Source organism: Oreochromis niloticus, linkage group LG22, assembly GCF_001858045.2.
Source record: "Oreochromis niloticus isolate F11D_XX linkage group LG22, O_niloticus_UMD_NMBU, whole genome shotgun sequence".
Classification (NCBI taxonomy): Eukaryota; Metazoa; Chordata; class Actinopteri; order Cichliformes; family Cichlidae; genus Oreochromis; species Oreochromis niloticus.
The window spans coordinates 20950113-20961024 of NC_031985.2; the positions used below are offsets into that span (position 1 = coordinate 20950113).

At 43.4% G+C, this 10912-nt stretch overlaps 1 pseudogene; it reads left to right on the plus strand.

Moving 5' to 3' along the window:
* Window positions 1-62: 62 nt before the first annotated feature.
* On the plus strand, window positions 63-5019 carry LOC109196455 (tyrosyl-DNA phosphodiesterase 2-like; annotated as a pseudogene).
* The last annotated feature ends 5893 nt before the right edge of the window (window positions 5020-10912 follow it).

The window sequence follows — 10912 nt, forward strand, 5'->3', positions numbered from 1 at the left end:
CAGTAGTTGTTAATCAGCTGACGGGTGAACAGGCTGTGTGAAGGTAAATTTGGGAATCTGTTGAGTTGATCTGTGGTGTAGTGGAGAAACTGTCGACTGGTGCTTTATTTTACAGAAATACAGAGGTACGATATCAGGTAGAAGAGTTTAAATATATATATGAACTAAATTATTTAAAATATGAAGAGGTTACGCACATATTGCAGACTGAAAGTTACTTTGGTCGATAAGACTGGAAAAAAGCTACTTTAAAAAAAAAAAAAGTTCCGCCTATTAATGCCAGGAAGAGAAGTCGGAAAACTTGCCAGTTGTTTCAGTTAAGAAACTTATAAACATAACTCTGACATTCAGGCACAGAGAATCTAAAGAGTTATAATCAAGCAGCCTATTCATGTTTAAATTTGCATAACAGTTTTAGTTTTTATTCTTTCAGCTGTAGTTCGGAGGGTATTTAATGGCCTGAGAGCAACCAAAGAATTAATGCAACAACGTGATTCAAATGTAATATTAATGTCTACCTGGAATTAATAGCCACACGTACAGAATAGGGCTTGGGCATTAGGGGGTTTGTAAATATGAATGGAGATAGAACAACCTTTGAAACGTCTTATGGCGTATTGCAATAGTATTAAAGCACATGTGGTCTTAGTGTGGTGCTAGTGTTGTTGGGGCTGAGTTGTGTTGGAATCTGTCTGTGGAGGGTGATGGCCAGAAGTGTTTGTCTTCTGGTCTGGTGAAAATATAAATGTGCTTCACTTTTCAAAATGCCTTTTGGACTTGTGATTCAATCATTCCCCTCCTGGACCCCTCTACCAAGACCAGCTGTCTGTATGACCAACTCGGTCACCTATAACATCTCAAAGTTTCTGGCTTCAATCCTCAACCCGTTGGTAGGCAGCTCTGAACACCACATCCAGAACACCTTGGATTTTGTTGAGAAGGTGAGAGATGTCATTATTGAGGCAGATGAATCAATGATCTCGTACGACGTTATAGCTCTCTTCGCTTGTGTCCCAGTCATGGAAGTGTTGGAGGTAGTTCGTAAGAGATTACAGGATGATTCCAACCTCAACAACAGGAGCACTCTCTGCATCGACCAAGTGTGTTTGCTTTTGGAACTGTGTCTTAATTCCACCTATTTCACATAAAATTGCAGTATTACAGGCAGAAACATGGGTGTGCCATAGGTTCCCCAGTTTCACCCATTGTGGCCAATTTCTACATGGTAGAAGTGAAAAAGAGGGCTTTGCTATCCTACCCTAGAACACCACTAAGTCATTGGTTCAGGAATGTGGATGACACCTTGGTGAAAATCAAATCTCAGGACGTGCCACAATTCACTGATCACCTTAACTCGGTGGACCGACACATCAAATTCACCAGGGAGGATATGAAAAGTGGCAGTTTAGCCTTCTTAGACTGTGAGATTTCCATCAGTAATGGGGGACATCTAAAAGCTGACGTGTACCGTAAACCTACGCATACGGATCAGTATCTAAGGTTTGACTCTCATCATCCACTGGAGCATAAACTGGATGTCATCAGGACGCTACAACACAGAGCGAAAACCATCCCCACTGACACAACGGCCAGGGAAGCAGAAGAACATCACATCAAGAAGGCCCTGAGTACATGTGGTTATCCCAGCTGGACTTTTGTCAAAGCTGGGAAAGCACGTAAAGAAAGCTCCAGCCGATCCAGGAGAGAAGGACAACTGCTGCCTAAGTGAAAACCTGTAGTGATCCTGTATGTGTCAGGAGTATCGGAACAGTTGTGATGCATTTTTTCTAAACACCGCATTTCTGTGGCTTTTAAACCCCAAAACACAATGTGAAAAAATTGGTCCACAAGGATTGGGTCCCCCGACACAAACAGAGTAACATAGTGTACGCTGTTAAGTGCAGGAGGATTGCCAGGATTTATACATCGGGGAAACAAAACAACCTGTGGCGAAGCGGATGGCACAACACAGAAGAGCTGCCTCGTCAGACCAGGACTCTGCAGTCTATTTACACCTACAGGCCAGTGGACACTCTTTCAATGGTGAGGATTTACACATCCTGGACAGGGAGGAACGCTGGTTTGAGCCGGAGTCAAGGAGGCCATTTACGTGAAAAGGGAAAGATCCTCTCTGAATCAAGGAGGGGGCCTAAGGGTACATCATTCACGTGCAATTAATGCTGTGACTGCAGACCTCACAGCCCATTGTTCCTTCAGTGGGCTGGTTTCAGTCATTATACAAATGTACTGTTTATAAGGTTGGGGGAAACCTGCAGTCAGCTGAGACTGAAGGAGTCACTTGGATGAGTGACGAAACATTTCTCCCACTGAAAATGTTACGTCCAGATGAACAGAATCAACTTTTTTGAATGCTTTTACTGACATTAATGGAAATAATGTTGGACAATTTTTATTAAGGACAGAAAGGTTTTCTTCCCCTCTTTGATTAATATTTTTAATTTTTCTGATAAAGTTTTTAATTCATAAATGTAGTTATTTCAAAGCCAAATCCTTTTGGAAAAGTAAGCTCTCATGACTTGCTTACATTTACATATTGTGATACTTTCTAAACCTCTGTTGTTGCTTTCTTTGCTTTGTCTGTTCATTGGCCTTTCTCTGTATGTATGTTTATTTAAGGTTGGTATAAAAATATTAAACCTTGATAGAATGGGTGGAGCTAGAACATGTAAACATACTTTCAACCATATTTGGGTTGAAACCAAGGACACGAAAAAAGTCATATACACACACTGGGAAGCTGCCTGGGTACATTGGCAACAAAGCCCTTTTTAATTGTGTGTGTGTGTGTGTGTGTGTGTGTGTGTGTGTTTTATGACTTAAACAGTGCATAATCTTCCTGTGACCTTTATTTCAGAGAGAGAACTAATTTGCTTAAGTAGACATGGAGAGCGACTCTGAAACACACAGTGGTGGAGATACTACTCCAGATGACTGGTAAGTCTGCTGTCACCTCTTCTATGTATGGTTAAGTTTACCTGTGACTTTTTGTGTTTTCATTGACTGACTGTGTGAAAAACTTCCAGGATGGATTTGGCTGTAGACAGTCCCGCTGCCAGTCCCGCTGTCGCACAAAAACCCTCAGAAAAAGAGGATTTTAAACTGTCCCTGATCACCTGGAATGTGGATGGGTTTGATTTGGAAAAACGTCCAGAGCGTTCCATAGGCCTGGTTAAATATTTAAACTTGTAAGTACCTGTTACACTTTTCACACTTTTATGCATCATTTGGAGGAAATGTTGTTGGAGATGCAACATTTTGCTAAAGGCTGCACATATGTGACAGTTAATATTATTTAAGTAGATTTTTATAAATGCAGGTACAACCCTGATGTGGTGTTCCTGCAGGAGCTTGTTCCCCCTTATGTCCAGTTTTTGAAGGAACAGCTCGTCAACTACCTGATGATTGAAGGTACAGTATGTCAGATTGATACAGGTAGGAAAGACACAGGTATGAATGATCAAATGGTGATTAATGGCTGAATGCAGCTGAGCTGCTTTGCTTTGACTTCATGTAACACATGAAGAGAGCTGTTAAGGACTTTAGTCAATATTAGTAACATCTGTGTTCTTCCTTCACTGTTTTTATAAAACCTGACTGTTGTACTGAGACTACATGCTTATTACTGTTGTGGGACAGCTGTGTGGCAAATGGTTCGTGGACCCAAATTAAGGACTTAGCCGTACAAACTGAACTCAAAACACAGCTTTATTAGCTGGCAAAAGGCAAACTTAACAAAAGATAAGGCAGAGTAAAACTTGAACAAACTCTAAGGGCTTAAGTACACATGAGGTAATCAAGGAGATAGGACACAATGAAAACTGAGACTGGGAATAAAAAGACATGGAAACACACAACAGACTGGAGAGGCAAAAGGACAAAACACAGAGAGAAAAACATGCGAACAGGACTACAGACGTATTAACTAGACAAGACAGGGAACATATGCAGACACAGAGACACAAGAGGGAAAACGGGGATCACCAAGGGAACTAAGATCAATCAGGGAACAGAACTAGAAACATGGATAACAAAACTCAGAATAGCTAGGAACTAATACTCAAAGAATAAATAAATCATTGACTAAAGATGTGATTTGAAGGGGAACCAAAGCTTAAAGGTCTCCATCTTCCTCTTCCTTTTGTGTTGATCAGGTGGTCGGAAAGGTTGCTTCACAGGAATGTTGCTGAAAAAGTCACGAGTCAAACTTGTGGAGAGCGAGATAGTAGCTTATCCCACCACTAAGATGATGAGGAACCTTCTGGTCACTCAGGTGTGTGCAAAATCATCTCTGATATTTTTTTCATGTTCATAAGTGATGCCCGAGAACATTTTCGCTTCCAAAAATCAGGTGATCGTCAACGGTCAGAAGCTGTGCCTGATGACATCCCACTTTGAGAGCTGTAAGGAAAATACTGCAGAGCGTCTGAATCAGCTGCATGTGGTGAAGCGGAGGTTTAAATGTGCACCTGATGATGTCACCGTTGTGTTTGGGGGAGACACAAACCTGAGAGATGCGGAGGTCAGACACTGCTCCTTCCACTCACATACAGCCAGTAAACTTGTAACAAGTAATCACAGTAACTCTTTTCTCTGGACCCGTCTTAGGTGACCAAGGTGGGCCTGCCTGCAACTGTCTGTGATGTGTGGGAGCGACTGGGCAAGCAGGAGCACTGCCGCTACACGTGGGACACCACTGCCAACAACAACAAACTTTTCCCTTTGTCGCTCGCTGCCGCTTTGACAGAATCTACCTCCGCCCGGCCATCAGACGTGGAGTCCCTCATCTGGCCCCTGATCACATGGCCTTGGTGGGGCTGGAGAAGCTGGACTGTGGCCGCTACACTAGTGATCACTGGGGAATCTACTGCACCTTCTCAGCTGAATAGAACTACACAAAACAACCAGAAACATGACAGTTAATCATTTTATTTTAGATCAGCCGCTCTTTAAATCACTGTAACACTATGCAGGAAGATGTTCCTCACCTTAATTTGATCAGTTTTATCCTCTAATGTGTGTCTGCTTAAGTGTTTTATGTGGTTAAAATGACAAATTAAAATATGAAAAGTACGAATAAATTACGTCTTTGTTTTGATATGAACTGGAACACTGATGGATGAAAAGTCCATTAACAGAAGTCTGACAGCTCCTCAGCTTTTAACCTTGTTACATGATCTTCCTCAGTGGATGGAAGATCATGGAACACCACACACAGCATGAGAAACCCCACTGGGATGTTACTCTGTATGTAATACAAGCATCAGGCCACTAGAGAGCAGTACACAGGTGAATAGCAACTGTTTAAACACTGACTTACAGGACTGAAAGAAGTGTTATGGGAAGTCTTAATGGTGAGTCCAACTTTTAACAACTGCACACGTATGCCTGAAATTGTTGATCCACTGTTTTAACAGCTACATGCAGTAGCATCCATCCACTCTCTTCTGTTTATCCAATTCAGGAGCTGGAGCCTATCCCAGCTGTAAGAGGGCAAGAGGCAGGGTACATGGTAAAAAGTGATTTTGTGTTTATTATGTATGTCTTTACTTACATCAGTAAATATGCTTTCGTGAGCAGGATTTACAAAGGGGTCATTTATAAAATAAAAAAATACATGCTATGGAAGAATCTATGACCTCGTTATTGTACATGCGTTATTACCAATACAGCGCTTTTTGTCCACTTATTAATGTTGTTTGTGGCTCAAGATGACCTGATATCATTCACGAGGGATACATTTGACATGTAATTCACACAAGCTAACAAGTCATTTACAGCAGTTTAAATGCAGACAGTCACTTTTTTTCAGGTTAACTGGTTATATTTGTTGAAATCCACTCTGAGTGTTCCAGATGTTGCATCCGCAGATTGTCATTTTCACTGAATGGTCATCTGCGTCGGCCAGTGTGCTGTTTAGTCAGATGGGCGTGTTTCCTCAATCAGCTGATTGAGTGAACAGGATGTATGCAGGTAAACTCGAGACTCTGTCGAGCTGATCTGTGGTGTAGTGGAGAAACTGTCGATGCCTGATTCAATTCAATTCAATTCAATTCAATTCAATTTTATTTATATAGCGCCAAATCACAACAGAAGTCGCCTCAAGGTGCTTTATATTGCACAGCAGATCGTACAATAATAGATACAGAGAAAAACCCAACAATCATATGACCCCCTATGAGCAAGCAGTTTGGCGACAGTGGGAAGGATAAACTCCCTTTTAACAGGAAGAAACCTCCAGCAGAACCAGGCTCAGGGAGGGGCGGCCATCTGCTGCGACCGGTTGGGGTGAGAGAAGGAAAACAGGATAAAGACATGCTGTGGAAGAGAGACAGAGATTAATAACAGATATGATTCGATGCAGAGAGGTCTATTAACACATACTGAGTGAGAAAGGTTACTGGAATGGAAAAACTCAATGCATCATGGGAATCCCCGGCAGCCTACATCTATTGCAGCTTAACTAAGGGAGGATTCAGGGTCACCTGGTCCAGCCCTAACTATATGCTTTAGCAAAAAGGAAAGTTTTAAGCCTAATCTTGAAAGTAGAGATAGTGTCTGTCTCCCGAATCCAAACTGGAAGCTGGTTCCACAGAAGAGGGGCCTGAAAACTGAAGGCTCTGCCTCCCATTCTACTTTTAAATACTCTAGGAACAACAAGTAGGCCTGCAGTGCGAGAGCGAAGTGCTCTAATAAGGTGATATGGTACTACAAGGTCATTAAGATAAGATGGGGCCTGATTATTTAAGACCTTGTATGTGAGGAGCAGGATTTTGAATTCAATTCTGGATTTAACAGGAAGCCAATGAAGGGAAGCCAAAACAGGGGAAATATGCTCTCTCTTTCTAGTCTCTGTCAGTACTCTTGCTGCAGCATTTACTTAACTGAAGGCTTTTCAGGGAGTTTTTAGGACATCCTGATAATAATGAATTACAGTAGTCCAGCCTGGAAGTAATAAATGCATGAACTAGTTTTCCAGCGTCACTAAGAGACAGGATATTTCTAACTTTAGAGATGTTGTGCAAATGGAAGAAAGAAGTCTTACATATTTGTTTAATATGTGCGTTGAAGGACATGTCCTGGTCCAAAATGACTCCAAGGTTCCTCACAGCATTACTGGAGGCCAAGGTAATGCCATCCAGAGTAAGAATCTGGTTAGATACCATATTTCTAAGATTTTCAGGGCCGAGTACAATAACCTCAGTTTTATCTGAATTAAGAAGCAGAAAGTTAGCGGCCATCCAGGTCTTTATGTCTGTAAGACATTCCTTGGTGTGTGTTACCTGGCTTCATGGATAGATAGAGCTGCGTGTTATCTGCATAGCAGTGAAAATGTATGCTATGTCTTCTAATGATGCTGCCTAGGGGAAGCATGTATAATGTAAACAGAATTGGTCCTAGCACTGAACCCTGTGGAACACCATAACTGACGTTAGTGTGTGAAGAGGACTCTCCATTTACATGTACAAATTGGAGTCTATTAGATAGATATGATACAAACCACTGCAATGCAGTACCTGTAATACCTACAGCATGTTCTAAGGGTTAACTGACTGGCCATCGGGCATACCGGTGGCCCGATGATTTATTTATTTTTTTTTAATGGTGTAAACAATGAAAGGTGGTGGATTGGCCAGATGCTGACCGGTGTGTAAAAATAACTCAGTTGTTTGGTGGTGGCATCGCGGAGCTTCCACAGATTCAGTAACATTAGCAAGTGGTGGAGGCCAGCAGGTGGATGAGGGAAAGGGGAGGCAAGAGGAGAGAACCGAGGCGGCTGCCGGTCCGAGTGTCAGGTGAACTGAACTTCAGGTAAGAAGTTATGACCTGCAGTCTGTCTGGGTCAGATATAAACCAAGTTTAGGTGGAGTTTATTTTCGTTGTACTGACTTTTTACAGACAGTTACAATAACTAGTACTGCACACTAGCTAGCATGACAGTTTCTATACAGCTGGGCGGGTGCTATGATGTTACTGATAGTGAACTTTATTTTATTCATAAGCTTAGTTAGTAGAGTTGCCAACCGTCCCCTAAAAAACGGAATCGTCCCGCATTCAGAGAAATTATTACGCGTTTCGTGTTGAGCTGAGAGGGGACGCAGTTTGTCTCGTACTTCAGCTAGAATGAAAAAAGACACAAAGTTAGTCTGTCGTTACTGCACAGCTGCCTCTTCTTCTCTCATTTTCTCCCCTCCCTCTCCTGTTGCTACTTGTAACAGCCACTATGGTGTGGTGTCTCTTTAAGACACTCAAGTCGAGGGTTATTGTTGTCATCAGTATGGGCCACTGCCCTCTCTCTGTGATTCTATGGACATGTGCTTGCACGCTAGTGCATGGGGAGAGACCTTTCTTTTGTTTTTCTTTTTGTTTGCAACGCTTGGGTTGTATGAACACTGGGCGTTATGTTGTTGAGCCACAGCCGTTCAGCCGGGCTTTTATATGGTTGTTGAAGATGGCGTATTAAAGAACCACCGTGGATTACCGATACCAGCGTGGGTGTGTGTTCTTCTGACTAGCCTGCTAGGTGTTTTGCCGCCTCCTTTCAACCGCAACACAACCCAACGTTACAAAATGGCGCCCGAACATCTTTCCTTGGACCTCAGCATGCAGTATCTTCAAGCAGCTGATGATTGATACATTAAAAGGTACATCGCGGCAAAGTGGATCTAGTAGTAGTCGGCCATACTTCGCGGAAGCAGACCAGGCTGGCCTCGACGCGGACGTTGGGAAGATCGCCGATTCACCGGATCACGGAGGTGTGTTTCCACGGCAACGGGTGAAGCCGCCGCAGCGCTGTTTTCTGGATGTAATATCTGCTGAACGACTTTACCGCAACGTTTTTTGGATTAACGTGGATTCACGCTACCTGGACACAAGACGGATGCCGCTTCTTCTTAGTTTCTGAAGGGCATGTATGCCGGGTGAAGCGCACCGGATTTTCTTTTCTCTGTCCTTCACCAGCCGAGCTCACGCTGCAGACTTTGCTTCATCCGTACGGTCTCTGCAAGTGGGAACTTTTCCACGGGACAAACCTCTATGCCCTGTCGGGACTGGACAAGTTTGGAGTCGACGGAAAATCACCGGACTGATGTTGTGAGTGTATATATTTGAAAAAAAAAACAGAAAAAACAAAACAAAACAACGCTGACTATATTTCAAACTGATTTGCTATTGATTCTCACTGGCTTAACTGTTCTTATTGAGATGCTGTTTTAAGTGGAGTGGTGTTACTCTTACACAGTTACTCATGAGTTTGGATCTGTTTTGCAGCTAAACGCTTTTGATTTGGGGTGTTTACTTCTTTTGTCTCCACGTTTCAAGGTCAGAGAAAACATTTGCTGCTAAAATTAAGAATTCAAATGTCTTGGATATTTTTGTGAGATAAGAACTGAAGTTACTTTCTGCTGCCTTATATAGATTTTGGTTTTTGATAAGTGTGTATTATGGCTACTCATCCTGACTTAACTGACATGTGTGATGATATAGACTTTATGTTACACCCTGACCGACTTACTGCCAGACATAGTACTGCTGACCTTGGGCATAAAGTGCAAAGTCTACAAGCAGAGGTTGATATGCTTCAGCAGTGCCTTCATGACTCTTTGGACCTCCAGAGGAATATTTTGGAGCAGTGGGCTCAACAAAAGAGGCCAGTCCCAAAAGTGCCAGCTGCCCAGATTACTCACCCTTTTCCTCAGGCCTCCTCTACTCCATATGTGCCAGGCCTGCCAACCAGGGAAACGGAGCAATCTTTCTCAGCACCTGGCCCCACACAGCCCGCCAGGGTCCTGTCCCAATCCCAGTCAGATTCACTGGAGCTAATTAACACAACCAGAGTCCTTGCTGCAGCATTGCACCAAGCTAAATTAGAGCCCACTGTGTTCGCTAATGATGGCAGTCGTCACCCAGAAGAATGGCTACAGTCTGTTAATGCTTATAAAACCTCCTTGGACTTAACAGACGCCCAAATCCTCAGAGAGCTACCACACTTCCTAGCTAAGGAACCAAGAAAGTGGTTTAGTGTGCTCATTCCTCATGTATCTACATGGGCTAAGTTTTGTGAACTTTTCAGAACTGTCTTCTTGCCTGCCGACAACCAGGAGCAGATTTTGAGAGGCATCCTGGACCGTTTCCAGCACCCCGAGGAGCCTCTGCCAACGTTTGTTGCCCATATGCTCAGTGAATTTAGAAGACTGAGGAACCCACCATCTGAACAGGAGCAAATCGAGCTCATCTGTAAACACGCAGTGGAGAAGTACAGAGTAGCACTGTATGGAACGCCTGTAAGGTCAGTAATTGAACTAGTGTTGCGTGCCCACGAGCTGCATTCTGTTCTTGGCACCAGCCTTTCACAGCCTTCCCGAGCTCAGCTGAAAAACAGAGCTGAGGGAGGACCACGCTGTTTCAAATGTGCCATGCCTGGTGTTACATCTCGTACATGCCCTAACTGTTCCACTGATTTTCAGGGAGCTCGACACTCTCCCAGGATGGCTCCGGAGCTTCCTCAAACGCTATCTCCTGACCAACATCCAGTAACTCAGCCTGCGGATCCAGATGAAACTGGCATTGTCTGGGAGACGAGACCAGCTGGCAGGAGGCAGGGAAACTTCAGGGGGGGGAGAGTGTTTCACAGGGGCAACCCTCCCCCCAGCCAATAACTCAGCCCTCATCGCCTTTGTCAGATCAAAGTGTGCCACCAGTGCTCAATCACGTTGAAGATGGAACTTCGCAATCATCGTGGAACACCCCTCTCAGAGTTAAATTGAACTTTAATGGGGTAGCTCTGGATGCCACACTAGATACAGGGGCATCTCTTTCAGCAGTAAATGCAGACCTGTTGCCTGAGAAAAACCAAAATCAGTCATTAAAGAATCCGTGGGATTCTCCACCCATA